Consider the following 14,091-nt stretch of genomic DNA (forward strand, 5'->3'; position numbering starts at 1 on the left):
CTGTAGGGGTAAAAGGCTCATGCACCTGTGCCCACACCTCTGGCATAGGGCATCCAGCTAGAGGGGAGACTTAAGTACGCCAGGGCAGTGGGTTCTGTGTGCCATGTCGACTCTTTGTTTAGTTCTTTACTTAAGACACTCAGCTTGCAAAGGCAGTATGTGGTTGTCGGGGTACAGGGCCCCTGAGGGTGGCACAATAAGTGCTGCAGCCCTCAGGGGTCTTCTCTGGTCACCATGCCCTGGGTACCATTTACTAGGGGCTGACAGGTGGCCAGATGCCAATTGGGTTTTAGTTTCAACAGTTTTAGGGAAGGAACACAGGCCCTGGGTACCTGGGTGGCAGGAGCCCAGGGCACACTCAGTCAAAGCACATCAGCAGTTCAGAAAAAAGTGGGGGCATACCAATGCAAGAAAGATGGCACTTTCTCACAGGGGGTTACAGGGGTAACAACAACAAAGGCAGAGGCAAAACCAACAACTCCAGCTCTGCCTCCACCCCTACCCATTGACTCTCCTCCACAACACCCCCCCCACCCCCCCCCCCCCCCCTTACCATTCCACTCCTGTGGGGGAAAGACTTCGACAATTCCTTCCTGCCTGGACCAACATCACCTCTGAAAGGTGGGTGCGACAAATTGTTCAATCAGGTTACTTACATCTATGCCCCCCCCCCAAACATACCACCCAAACAGCGTCCAATGTCACAAGAGTATCTATCACTTGTAAAGCAAGAAGTAATATCTCCACTGGAAAAAGATGCAATAGAACCTGTTCCTCTGCACCAACAAAACAAGGGAGTCTACTCCCTATACTTTCTTATCCCAAAGGAGGACTGCTCTCTAAGGCCTATTCTCATCCAGGGGATACTCATCAATAGTCATAATCTATGAATAATCCCCGCCTATGTGCGGGATCCCGGAGCATATAGAAAATACATATGAATATATATGTGTATATATATATATATATATATATATATATATGTGTGAAAACATATATTTGCAGCCTAACACATTTCCCAACTGGCAAATCTGCCGCAAAATTGCATGAATTAGCATTCACGCAGTTGTGCTCTCCCAACCCCTAAGGAAGAAAGAGAGCCGTAAACATTTGCATACAACAATGCTTTGTTGCCATAGGAAAACCTGTAATTGCAGGCATTTGCCCGTAGGCTGCAGTAGGGTATAAAGAAACAAAGAAAGACTGACACCTTGCCTTTAAGGCATTAGAGTAGGGGTACCGTGCCTTTAAGACCTGAAGGCGACCCCCTGCTCCCATGATGCACCACAGGTGGCAGTTGGGCCAGTTCTTTTTTCCGGCTCCTGTGAGGATCCTGGAGCTTGAGCTCATGAGTTTTTGACTGAAATTGTTAATTTTACTGAATTTTTCTGAAAATTCGACATCTTCTGGTTTATTAAGGCTTCTACTTTGGTTTTTTGTGGTATTCCACTAAAATTTCCTGTCGGAATGCCTGCTTTATTCCAGAAATGTCCTGCTTGTGACAAGGAAATGGCACTGGCTGACCCACACTCAGTATGCATTGTGTGCCTTCCATCTGCACACGACCCTGACCAGTGCCACCACTGTCAGAAGTTCTCTAGACGGACTCTTCGTGACAGAGAACATATCAGACTTCATGCCATGTTGGAGAAAGACAAAAGTCATCAGGTTGGTGGCCAGGGAGGCCCCAGGACGTCTTCTTCAATTAAGCATGGCCCAAAACGACGACCTTCCGCCTCTCCTGTGCCCAGAAAGAGGAAGGGAGGACGAAGATCACCGCCGAAGTCGCCGCCGAAGGGGCCCAGACGCTCTTCTGGATCACCATTGCAATGTCGAGAATCTCCGCCGCATCCAAGTAAGTCGGCGTCGAGATGCCACACTTTCGGCTCGAAGTCTGTGGCTGCTGGCATGTCCAAGTCTCCGTCGACGTCGAGGCTTCTGTCGACGTCGAGACACTCTCCGCGCGCCCTCAAGGGGGTCAGTGTCGAGAGTTAGGACATCTTCCAGATCGCTGGCGTGTCGCCATCGAGAGGGTCGTTCAGATCCCACCATTCGACGTCTAGGAGGTCGATGTCGAGGCGACATCAGGAAGGGTCGCCGTCAACACGATGTCAAAGAAGGTCGTCGTCGACACAACATCGTAGTCGACACAACGTCATGGAGGCTCGCCGTGGATCCGACGCCGAGGAAGATCGACGTCTAGGTCACCGGCTCAACGCCGAAGATCACAGTCTAGGTCACCATGGCGTGGACGATCTATGTCGAGAGCATCAAGGCCTCGCTCTACGCCATTGGTCACACAGACGTCTTCGACGTCGAAGCTTTCGCCGTCGAGAGAGCAGGTCACGGTCATTGTGGAGTCCCCTGTGTCCAGGTCATCAGGAGACAGATCTTCATCTCCTGGGTTGAACATCGCGGAGATCTCTCCAGAAGCTTCCCCCAGATCTGTGGACAGATCGCGCAGTGTCTCATCTCACCGTCCTCAGGGGGCTGTATCGGGCGGTCGCACTAGTCCAGGCTCGGATTACTCCAGCACATTCTCACTGTCTGGTCCAAGGACAAGTACTCCGGTCAGACCATCTAAGTCTCCCTCTCGGAGGCCACGACCCTCATGCAGACCAAGATCTCCTGCCAGATCACGGATTCCAGCACGACCAAGAACACCTGCCAGGCCAAGATCTCCCTCCAGGCCAAGAGCTCCCCCCCAGGCCAAGAGCACCTTCTAGACATCGGTCTAGATCCAGGGGTCGGCACAGCCCTCATAGCAACAGGTCCCATAAGACGCACAAGATCTCCAACTTGGTCATCTTCTACGAGGTCTATGGTCCAGGACTATTCTCCGACCTTCTCCTCTACACCTCCCTCACGAGTCTCACCGATTGATGACATCGCAACTTTTACAGATGTGCTGGGCAGGGGAGCAAAGAAACTTAATATCTCTCTGTATACTCATGTGGTACCCACCTCTATAATCTTTGATACCCTTCATCACCGGACAGCGCCCAGACCTCTGCTGCCTCTGGTGCCTGGCTTCATTGAACCGGAGATGGCTACCTTTCTCACGCCTGCGGTGGTAGGTTCTGTTCCATCTAGAATAGCCAAGAAGTACAAGGCTCCCGCGGAGGACCCTTTGTTCCTCAGATTGGATCCACCAGCTGACTCAGTTATCTTGGCGGCTGCCATGAAGTCCCATTCGGCATCCACCTCATCCTCTGTACCCCAAAAAAATACAGCAAACTCATGGATTTGTTTGGCAGAAAGGTATGCAACACCTCAGCTTCTTATATGAAGGTGTCCAGTGCCTCTGCTCTTCTTGGAAGGTATGATAGGTCCCTCTGGGACTCCCTCACTCTCTTCACAGAGAATCTTCCTAAGGAAGACCGACAGGACTTCGTCGAAATCCTACAGGAGGGAGGGCTCGTAGCCAACCAGGTCATCAGTGCCGCAGCGGATGCTTCTGACCTCTCGGCCCATGGCTACTCTCATGGATTCTGCTTACGGCGTTCGGCTTGGCTCCGCCTTACAGGTCTCAAGCCGGATGCGCTGAAGATCTTGAACCTCCCCTTTAATGGTACCTCTCTCTTTGGTTCACACGCTGACGATGTGATGACCAGAATGAAATCGGAAATTGGCACTGTTAAAGTTGTGGGTTTGGAGAAGCGTAAAGAATTTAAAAAGCCCTTTCGTCTGGGGGACAAGCGGTTTTACCAGCAGAGGGTTCAAACCCCTCAATGGTCATCCCAAACACAGCAGAAAATCCAGTTTCAGCAGAGACGCCCTGGCAGAGGCAACAATAACAAACAGCAGTCTGCCCCCAAGCAGCCTCCCAAGCCCTGAGCTGTTGCTTCCTCCGCAACTGTTCGCCACTCCGATGGGAGGGAGTGTTCCTCATCATCTGGAAGAGTGGAGATACATACAAAGGTCAGATGGGTGCTGAGTATTTTGCAGCATGGTTACTTGCTGAGGTTCACTTCCCCCCTCCGTAAGTCTTCCCTCAAATAAAGCACCTTTCCCGATTCCACAGTCAACTGATGCTTGGCGATGTTTCAGACATCCTCAAAAAGAAGGCCATAGAGGAGGTTCCCTCGTGCAGAAAAATCAAGGAGTCTACTCCCGCTATTTTCTTGTCCAAAAAAGAGGAGTAGTCAAAGAATACAGGCCCATTCTAGACCTACGACTACTGAACAGATTCATCAAAAAAGAAAAATTCTGCATGCTGGCCCTGCACCAGATCTTCCTGCATCTTCATCAGGGAGATTGGATGTGTGCCATCGACCTGCAGGACGCTTACTTTCACATACCTGTCTCTGTAAAGCACCAAAAGTTTCTCAGGTTTCAGATAGGACGCCATCACTACCAGTATCGAGTGCCTCCGTTTGGCCTCAAATCCGTTCCACGGACATTCTCCAAGTGCATGGCGTTGGTGGGTGCTTTTCTCCCCAGGCGAAAGATCTTCGTCTATCCTATCTAGACGATTGGCTACTGAAAAGCTCCATACCGACTCTGTTTCAAAACCATCTTTCGTTCTGTCTCAACCTAATGAACTCATTAGGATTGCAGGTCAACTTCAAAAAGTCAGTACTCAATCCTTCCCAACGGATTCATTACCTGGGCGCTTCCCTTGACTCCGTGCAGGCAAGCGTAAGTCCTTCGGAGGAGAGGTTGTCATCCATGATCCTGAAGTGTCGTCTTCTACAGGACAGTCCCAGTCACACAGCTATGCAAGTGTCCTCTCTCCTGGGATCAATGGCCTCGTGCATCTACATCGTGCCCAATGCCCGCCTTCACATGAGGCCTCTGCAGCAGGCTCTCGAGGACCAATGGTCTCAGAGGTCAGGTCACTGGGGGACCGTGTCTCTCTTCCACAAGGTGCCAGAGACTCAATCAGATGGTGGATGAAACGCTCCAACCTTCTCCGGGGAGTTCCATTCCATCGCCCTCCTCCATCTCAGTCAGTGGTCACGGATGCCTCTCTTCAAGGCTGGGGTGCGCATATGGATCAGCTTCAGGTCCAAGGTCTCTGGTCCGAAGTAGAGCGAGGCTACCACATCAACTTCCTACAGCTTCGAGCCGTTCATCTGGCGCTCAAATCTCTTCATCCTTCTGTGCGCACCAACTACATCCAAGTTCAGACAGACAACACGACAACTATGTTCTATCTGAACAAGCAGGGGGGGCACCAGGTCAAGAGTACTATCCCTGGAAGAGCAAGCCATCTGGCACTGGCTCCTGGCAAGAGGTCCATCCATTGTGGCAGTTCATCAACCAGGGATCCAAAATGTCCAAGCGGACGGCCTAAGCAGAGACTTCGTAGAAGCGCACGATTGGGTGCTCAACGAGAAGTCGCACAGCAGGTATTTCAACAATGGGGCGTACCGGACATAGACTTGTTCGCAGGCGCGGCAAACGCAAAATTCCCCGTCTTCGCGTCCAGGTTCCCCCAACAGGGCTCACTGGGGAACGCACTTTTGATTAGCTGGTCGCAGACATTGCTGTACGCCTTTCCTCCCCTGCCTCTGATCCCGACGGTAGTTCAGACATTCTACAGGACCAACACCAGGATGATCCTGATAGCCCCGGAGTGGCCATGCCAGTGGTGGTACCCGGATCTCCTTCAGCTGTCGAAATTCCCACACCGGCGACTTCCTTGCTGTCCAGACTTGTTGACCAAGGACCAGGGGAAGGTGTTTCACCCAGACCTTCCTTCCCTTGACGGCATGGCTCCTGAGGTCATACAGTATGGACACCTAGACCTCCCAGCAGACTACATGAACATTCTCAAAGATTCCAAGAGACCATCCACTAGGAAGTCATATGCTTTCAAGTGGAAGAGGTTTTTCATATGGTGTCTTGACAACTCTCTTGACCCTATCCACGGTCAGGAGCAGGTGATTCTACCGTATCTATTGCATTAAGCAAGGTTCAGGCCTCAAGTACCCCTCCATTAGGGTTCACTTAGCGGCAAACACAGCCTATAGGAAGTCACCTTCTCAGACATCATTCTTCCTTATGCCGTTAAAGATTTCTTAGAGGGGCTTAAAGTGTTTCCACCAGTGAGGTCCCCCTCCCCTCCCTGGGAGCTTAACATCATACTTATTAGACTGATGGGTGCTCCTTTTGAGCCTATACATAAGGCCTCTTTGCAGCACTTGACCTGGAAAGCCGCTTTTTTAGTGGCAATTACCTCTGCCCGTAGGGTTAGCGAAATCCAGGCCCTGTGTTGTAAGGAACATTACACAGTGTTTCACGCCAACAGGGTGGTACTCAGGACACACCCAGGTTTTCTGCCTAAGGTAGTCTCAGACTTTCATATCAACCAGTCTATCACCCTGCCTACCTTTTTTCCTCAACCTACCACTCCTCCGGAGAGGTCTTTACACTCTCTAGATCTCCGGAGAGTTCTGAAGTTTTACCTGGCTAAAACCCGTCCGCTTAGGAAGTCTGACCAGCTTTTTGTTAATTATGGAACCACTAATACTGGTCTGTCAGCCTCAAAAAGGTAAATTTTTCATTGGATAGTCTCCTGTATAGCTCTGTCTTATCAATTAGCTGACAAGGCTTCACAGGGTAGACCTCATGCGCATTCTACTGGAGGGAAAGCTTCTACAACGACTCTCCTTTGTAATGTTCCAATCTCTGAAATTTGCAAGGCGGCTACATGGCGGTCGGTGCATATTTTTACCCGCAATTGTCTAGATTCAGATACACAGGCCGATGCCCAAGTGGGACAGGCCTCTTTGAGAAATTTATTTGCAAAAGTTGTATGTAAAATGTAAACATTTTTCAGGTCTCTATGTATACTTATATGCTCGTCCGTGACACTTAGGGTGTGAGTTTGCTAATCTATTCATAGATTGACTATTGCCCCAGAATTGGAACTTTCATAGATTCCCATGCTTTGTATCCTTCCCCGTTGTCGGAATGGGAGCCTCGGTAGTATAAAAAACCATAGAAACAAAAGAGAAAAACAGGCCTAGGCCTCATCTCATTTTGTATCCTATCACTCTCTTTGTGTAAAAGAGACCAAACTTTTGCCAGGACCAATCAGAGCAGCCTCACCCTCTAGAACCTTCCTGAGAGAGCTCAGAGCCTCAGATTTTTCTACCGCACGTTGTGCTAGGGAGTCTCCACTGAGCTCTGCTCAGTTTTTCTTCTACAAACTCTTTGGATTCTATAATACCTTTCAACTACTTTGAAGATGTCTGACAAGGAGAAGAAGGCCCTGTTCAGGTCCTGTGCCTCATGTGGTAAACTACTTTTTGTTGAGGATAAGCATGACAACTGTATTTATTGCTTATACCCGGACCATAAGGCCACAGACTGCAAGATCTGTAGAACCTTCTCTACCAAGACTCTCCGTGACAGAGAGGGTCGACTTTTGACCTGGCTTCAAAAGATGAAGACTCTGGAGGAGCTGCTTTCTTCAGAGGAGGAGGATTCAACATCTATGGCATCCTCTCATAAGTCCAGGAAGAGGGGTAGGTCTCCCCCTGGTTCTTCTTCTTCAGTTGAGCCCCCTCTTAAGGCCCTCACAAGATCTGATAGGTCTGAGAGGGCTGGTCCCCTTCAATCTCCTCACGGCAGTGAAAAGGAGAGGCAGGGACAGGCTTCTGGATTGGCTTTGGCCTCAAAGGACAGAAAGGAGGTTTCCATTACTTCTCCTCCGTCCAAGAAAGAGAAGGCCAGTGACAAACACTCTTCTGTCTCTGCTGGGACTGGTCCGGAAAAAAACAGCGCTCGTCGACGACGAAAACGTTAGGTACGTCGACGACGGTTCCTTCTGTTAAGGTTCCCACTGTTTCCTTGGCTCCGTCGGCGGGCTCGTCGGCGGTAGCGATCTCCACGTCGACGTCTTCTTCTTCGTCTTTCAAGATTCCAGCTTCCACGTCGACGGCTCCGTTAAGGTGCTGTCGACGGGCTCGTCGACGACGCAAACCACGTCTACGGCCACGACAACTTCAGTTATGGTTATGACGACGAGTTCGTCTACGAAGCCGTCGACTATCATTCCGTCGACGACTAAACCGTCTACGACGGCGGCTGCCCCTTCGACGATGGCCTCGACGACCACCAAGACTCCGTCGACGAGGGTGATCACATCGACGACGACCGTTGCTCCGTCGACGAAGACTGTTAAACAGTCGACGACTGCTGCTCCGTCGACGGCGATGTCGACGACACCGTCGACGGGTCAAAAGGTGCATTTTCCACTACAAAAAATGAAAATTACCCCGGAAATGACATCCCCACGACGAGTGTCTTTGAATCCACCGAATATGCTCCTAGAGGACGAGTCGGAGGAAGAGGAGTTTGGTCATTATGGTGATGCATACAGTCCCTCAGACTTGAATGTAAAGCTGCCGGACACGAAGGACTATTTCGAGCATGCACGTGAACAACAGGTGCACTATGTTTCAGAGGAGCGACGTTCTACTGGTTTAGGACAGGAGATGGTGGCCATGCCTGCCTCTCTGCTCACTGATCTACAACTGATGTTACAGGACTATAGAAACAGGTTTCCTTCGGAACCTTCTACCCAGACTACACAGCCTCCTCCGCAGGAATTGCCACAAACTCAGTCGGTGGCTGGTCCGCCTTCTTCGCAGGTGGTGACCCACCTCCCAGCTCAGGTTATACCTCTGGTCCGACCTCGAACACCGGATCCGGACCCAACCGATCCTGTCCACCTGGAGCAGCCGGTTCAAGTGGATCCCTTATCTGACCCATTACAGCACCCAGATCTGGATCAGGGTGACAGTGGCCTGCAAGACCCGGATGCCACGGGTCGTGATACATCTATATCCCCTCCTGTGGACATAGGAGGGTTCCATCACCTAATGGAGAGAGCGGCGAAAAGGTTTGGACTGCCGATTTACTAGAGGAGTCTGAATGCTTCCTCTAAGATTTCAAGGAGCAATACAGGAGATCTGTCAAGTCCATTCCGATCATCGAACATGTGTGGGAGGAAGGCATAAAGATCATGCAGAATCCAGCCACGGTGATTCCGGTTCTTCCCAGACTGGAAAAAAGTATAAGGCTCCAGAAGGCAGTCCAGCTTGTCTTCTTGGTCAACCTAAGCCTGATTCAGTCATCTCTCAGGCCGCCCAAAGCAAGTCAAAGAATCAGACGACGCCTTTGACTACGCCTCCAGACAAAGACGGTAGACGTCTAGATAATGTGGGGAAGAGGTTTTCAAACATGTCCAGCTTGCTGGTTAGAGCAGCTAATTCTCTCGCCATTCTGGGCAGATACGATCGCCAGATGTGGTGTGACATGGCACCGTTTGTGGAACAATTGCCAGGCGTCGCAAAAGAGGAAGCCAAGAGTGCTTATGGAAGGAGAGAAGTCATCCTCCGAGGTCATCGACTGTGCGATGGATATCGCCTCCACGGCTTTTCGGTCCTTAGCGAGTTCAGAGGTGCTACGTCGCCAAGGCTGGTTAAGAGCCTCCTGGTTTCGTCAGGGGTTCCAAAATTTGATCCTGGACCTCCCATTTGATGGCGAAATGCTTTTCGGAAAGCATGTGGATGATGCCCTTCAGAACATAAAGAAAGATACTGACACAGCAAAGTCGCTGGGATCTCTCAACTATCGCAAGGTCCCATTTAAGGGCGCTCGGGGCAGGGGTTTCTCTTGGTATAGAGGTACCACCCAGCAGAGATATTCATCTCAACAGTCCCAATCTTACAAGACCCAGTATTCTAATCAGCGGCAGGGACAATCGGCGTCTTACTCTCGGCTAACACCGCGAGGACGTCAGAACCGTCTAGGACGTGGTGGCGGCAAGCGACAATAGCGGCCTCCTGGCTCTACCTGCTGTTCCTTTCCTCCCAGTCACATCAGTGGGGGGCAGGATTTCTTTTTGTCTGAACAGCTGGAGGTGCATAACATCGGACCAGTGGGTCCTGAATATTGTACAGAGTGGCCATACGTTGGAATTACAAGATCTTCCTCCAACACGAGCTCCGGGTGCCATCCGCACAAAACATCTGGGACCACTCCATCTAGAAGCCCATCAATTGTTCCTCAAAGGGGCAATAGAACCGGTACCTCTTTCTCAGAGGGGCAGAGGTTTTTATTCCAGGTTCTTCCTGGTGCGGAAGACAACAGAGACTTGGTGCCTCATTCTAGACCTGCGAGAGCTCGACACTTATCTCATCAAACTCTTTCAGGATGGTCACTCTCCAGGAAGTCCTTCCTCTTTTAAACCCAGGCGACTACTTGGCTTCCCTGGATTTAGAAGAAGCATATTTCCACATTCCGATCCACCCAGCTCACAGGCAATATCTGCGGTTCACAGTGGGCAAGAGCCATTTCCAATTCAAGGTGCTTCCGTTTGGCCTGCGGTCTGCACCTCGGGTGTTCACCAAGGTGTTGGCACCTGTAGCAGCTTTTCTAAGGACACATTCCCTGGAAGTGTTTCCTTACTTGGACGACTGGCTAGTCAAGGCTCCATCTTTCGAGGAAACCTCTCAGGCTGTTTCGACTTGTATTCAGTTATTCAGACACCTGGGACTTCAATTGAACAGAGGCAAGTCAGTTCTACTACCCTCCAAGACCGCACGGTTTCTGGGGCGATTTTGGACACCACACAGTGCACGGCTCGTCCTTAGGAGGACCGTCAGCGGAAGTTGATGGTATCGGCTCGCCAACTCTTCCAGAAGAAGTGCTTGTCAGTCCGTCAATACTTTCCCTTCTAGGGTCGATGTCATCCTGCATACCATTAATTCCTCATTGCAGGCTGCGAATGCGCCCTCTGCAGGAAGAACTACACAGACAATGGCGCCAGGCAGACGGATCGTTCAACGACAAGGTGTTGGTGACTTCGGCAATGAGAAAGGCATGCGAATGGTGGCTGGTACAAGACAATATCGCACAGGGTCTGACGTTCAGAATTTCGCTATCCCCCCCTCATCATAACCACGGATGCCTCTCTGGAAGGCTGGGGGGCGATGCTCCGCGAACTTCAAGTCAGCGGACACTGGAGCCCAGACCAGCGCCAGTGCCATATCAATTTTTTGGAGCTGACAGCCATTCGATTGGCCTTACAGGCTTTCCTTCCCAGAGTTCGCAATCATTCAGTGCTGGTCCGGACGGACGATACGACGGCCATGCACTATGTAAACAAGCAAGGGGGAACAAGATCGCAGACTCTCTCCACAGAAGCTCAGAAACTTTGGGATTATGCGATCCTTCACAAAATCAGTCTGAGAGCCGAACACCAGGCATGCTCACTCAATGTCAAAGCGGATGCCCTGAGTCGACAAACGGAGGTGACGCACGAATGGGAATTGAATCAGTCCATTCTGGAGAAGGTGTTCTCGGTTTGGGGGACACCTACCATCGACCTGTTTGCCTCCCCAGTGAACGCCAAATGCCGTTTTTACGCAAGCAAGGTTCACCATCAGGGGTCCCTGGGGAATGTTCTTTCGATGGCCTGGTACAGCGCATTCTTTTACGCTTTCCCTCCAATTCCCCTCATCCCTCGAGTACTCAAGAAGATGAAGGCGGAACAGTGCAAGATGATTCTCATTGCACCAGCGTGGCCCCGATAATTTTGGTACACGGAGCTCCTGCGACTCTCCCAGGCTCCTCCGATCCGCTTACGATCCATTCCGTCCCTGTTGTCCAGGAATCAGGGGCAGGTTTACCATCCAGATCCGAAATCGCTCCACTTGACAGCGTGGCTCCTGAACACAGAGAGTTCAGTCATCTAGATCTTTCCCAAGAATGTAGAGACGTTCTGTCACAGGCTCGAGCACCGAGCACGAATAAAACTTACAAGGCGAAATGGAGAAGGTTCTGCCTATGGTGTCAAAGACAAGGTCTCCACCCTTACAAATCTCTGCCTCCCCAACTCTTGCCATATATTCTATCATTGGCTAAATCTGGGTTGGCACATTCGTCTGTGAAAGTCCATCTTGCAGCCATTTCAAGGTTTCGACGTACTTCTTCAGGCCCTTCCTTATGGTCCTCTCAGATCATTAAACAGTTCTTGAAGGGTTTGTTCCGGATGTACCCTCCAGTTCGACCTCCACCTCCAGTTTGGCAGCTCAATCTTGTCCTGGCTCAACTCATGAAACCTCTGTTTGAGCCGGTGCACAAGGCAGACTTAAAGTTCCTCTCTTGGAAACTTGCTCTCCTTCTAGCTCTTACTTCAGGGAGAAGAGTTAGTGAGCTTCAAGCCCTCTCCATTGTACATCCATTCCTTCAATTCAAAAAGGATGTTCTTATTCTTCGCACCAATCCAAAGTTTATTCCGAAAGTACCATCTGAGTTTCACTTGAATGAACCTTTGATTTTAAAATCCTTCTTTCTGCGTCCTTCTACACCTGCGGAGCGCACTTTACATTCTCTGGACGTTCAGAGATGCTTAAAATTCTACTTGGAGCGTACAAGGACCTTTCGGAAATCATCCCAGTTGTTCATCTCCTACAGCGCACCACGGAAAGGTTTTCCTTTAGCAAAGAGTGGTATTTCCCGCTGGATATCCAGTGCCATTCAATTTTGCCATCAGGAGGCGGGCAAGCCTTTGAACAGTAAGGTTCGTGCCCATTCTACAAGGTCTGTGGCTTCATCTGTGGCTCTTTTCTCTGGAATCGCCATTAAGGATATATGCAGGGCAGCAACGTGGAGCAGTACTCATACCTTCACGAAATATTACTGCCTAGAGTCTGCAGGACGAGACGACGCGGCTGTTAGTCAAGCAGTTCTGCAGAATCTTTTTCATTGAGACGTGAGCTTTCCCTTCAGTCCCTCCATCCTGGTGGGCACATTTTGTTTCCTTTTTTCTTACTTTACTATAAGTATTGCTATGTGGTTGTTGATACTATGTTCTTGCTGGTTTACAAAATGTGTCTTGGTATTTTACTGCTAGCTACTCTGATACAAAGCATGGGAATCTATGAAAGTTCCAATACTGGGGCAAGAAAACAAGTTACTTACCTGTAACTTTGGTTCCCCAGTATTGGTAACTTTCATAGATTCCCATGCGCCCACCCGCCTCCCTGGGAAAGCTCAGTCTTTTCACATGAGATAGTGGTGGTTTGCACAACGGCTACGAAAATCTGAGGCTCTGAGCTCTCTCAGGAAGGTTCTAGAGGGTGAGGCTGCTCTGATTGGTCCTGGCAAAAGTTTGGTCTCTTTTACACAAAGAGAGTGATAGGATACAAAATGAGATGAGGCCTAGGCCTGTTTTTCTCTTTTGTTTCTATGGTTTTTTATACTACCGAGGCTCCCATTCCGACGACGGGGAATGATACGAAGCATGGGAATCTATGAAAGTTACCAATACTGGGGAACCAAAGTTACAGGTAAGTAACTTGTTTTCTTGAGGAGTATCCCTAGTGATGAGAAGGATTAGTTACTTACCTGTAATCCTAGTTCTCATCCAGGGGTATACTCATCAAAGTCATAAGCTCCCGCCCACCTCCCTGGACGAGCATGATCATAAAGTTATGAAAGGTTACTGCAGATCTATTCAGGTGTCATGCACCTCCGAAAAGAACTGACCCAACTGCCACCTGTGGTGCATCATGGGAGCAGGGGGTCGCCTTCAGGTCTTAAAGGCACGGTACCCCTACTCTAATGCCTTAAAGGCAAGGTGTCAGTCTTTCTTTGTTTCTTTATACTCTACTGCAGCGTACTGGCAAATGCCTGCAATTACAGGTTTTCCTAAGGCAATAAAGCATTGTTGTATGCAAATGTTTACTGCTCTCTTTCTTTCTTGGGGGTTGGGAGAGTACTACTGTGTGTATGCTAATTCATGTAATTTTGCGGCAGATTTGCCAGTTGAGAAATGTGTTAAGCTGCAAATATATGTTTTCACATATATATTTTCTATATGCTCCTACATCCCGCACATAGGCGGGGATTATTCATAGTTTATGACTTTGATGAGTATACCCCTGGATGAGAACTAGGATTACAGGTAAGTAACTAATCCTTCTAGACCTCAGACCTCTAAACATATACATAGTCAGATCATTTTCACATGGTTACACTCCAACAAGTCCTTCCTCTACTGTTACAAAACAACTTCCTTGCTACTCTAGATCCCAAGGACGCATACTTCTACATTCCCATTCACAA

The 14,091-nt window shown here is 49.7% G+C and overlaps 1 protein-coding gene and 1 pseudogene across 1 annotated transcript in view; both read left to right on the top strand.

The window, feature by feature from the left end:
• The window catches only part of NAA15 (N-alpha-acetyltransferase 15, NatA auxiliary subunit), a 778,287-nt gene that overhangs the window by 579,633 nt on the left and 184,563 nt on the right, over positions 1 to 14,091 (top strand). The gene's annotated exons all lie outside the window — the stretch shown is intronic.
• On the top strand, positions 2,822 to 3,837 carry LOC147728392 (uncharacterized; annotated as a pseudogene).

The sequence above is a fragment of the Lissotriton vulgaris genome, chromosome 3_1 (assembly GCF_964263255.1).
Source record: "Lissotriton vulgaris chromosome 3_1, aLisVul1.2, whole genome shotgun sequence".
Taxonomy (NCBI): domain Eukaryota; kingdom Metazoa; phylum Chordata; class Amphibia; order Caudata; family Salamandridae; genus Lissotriton; species Lissotriton vulgaris.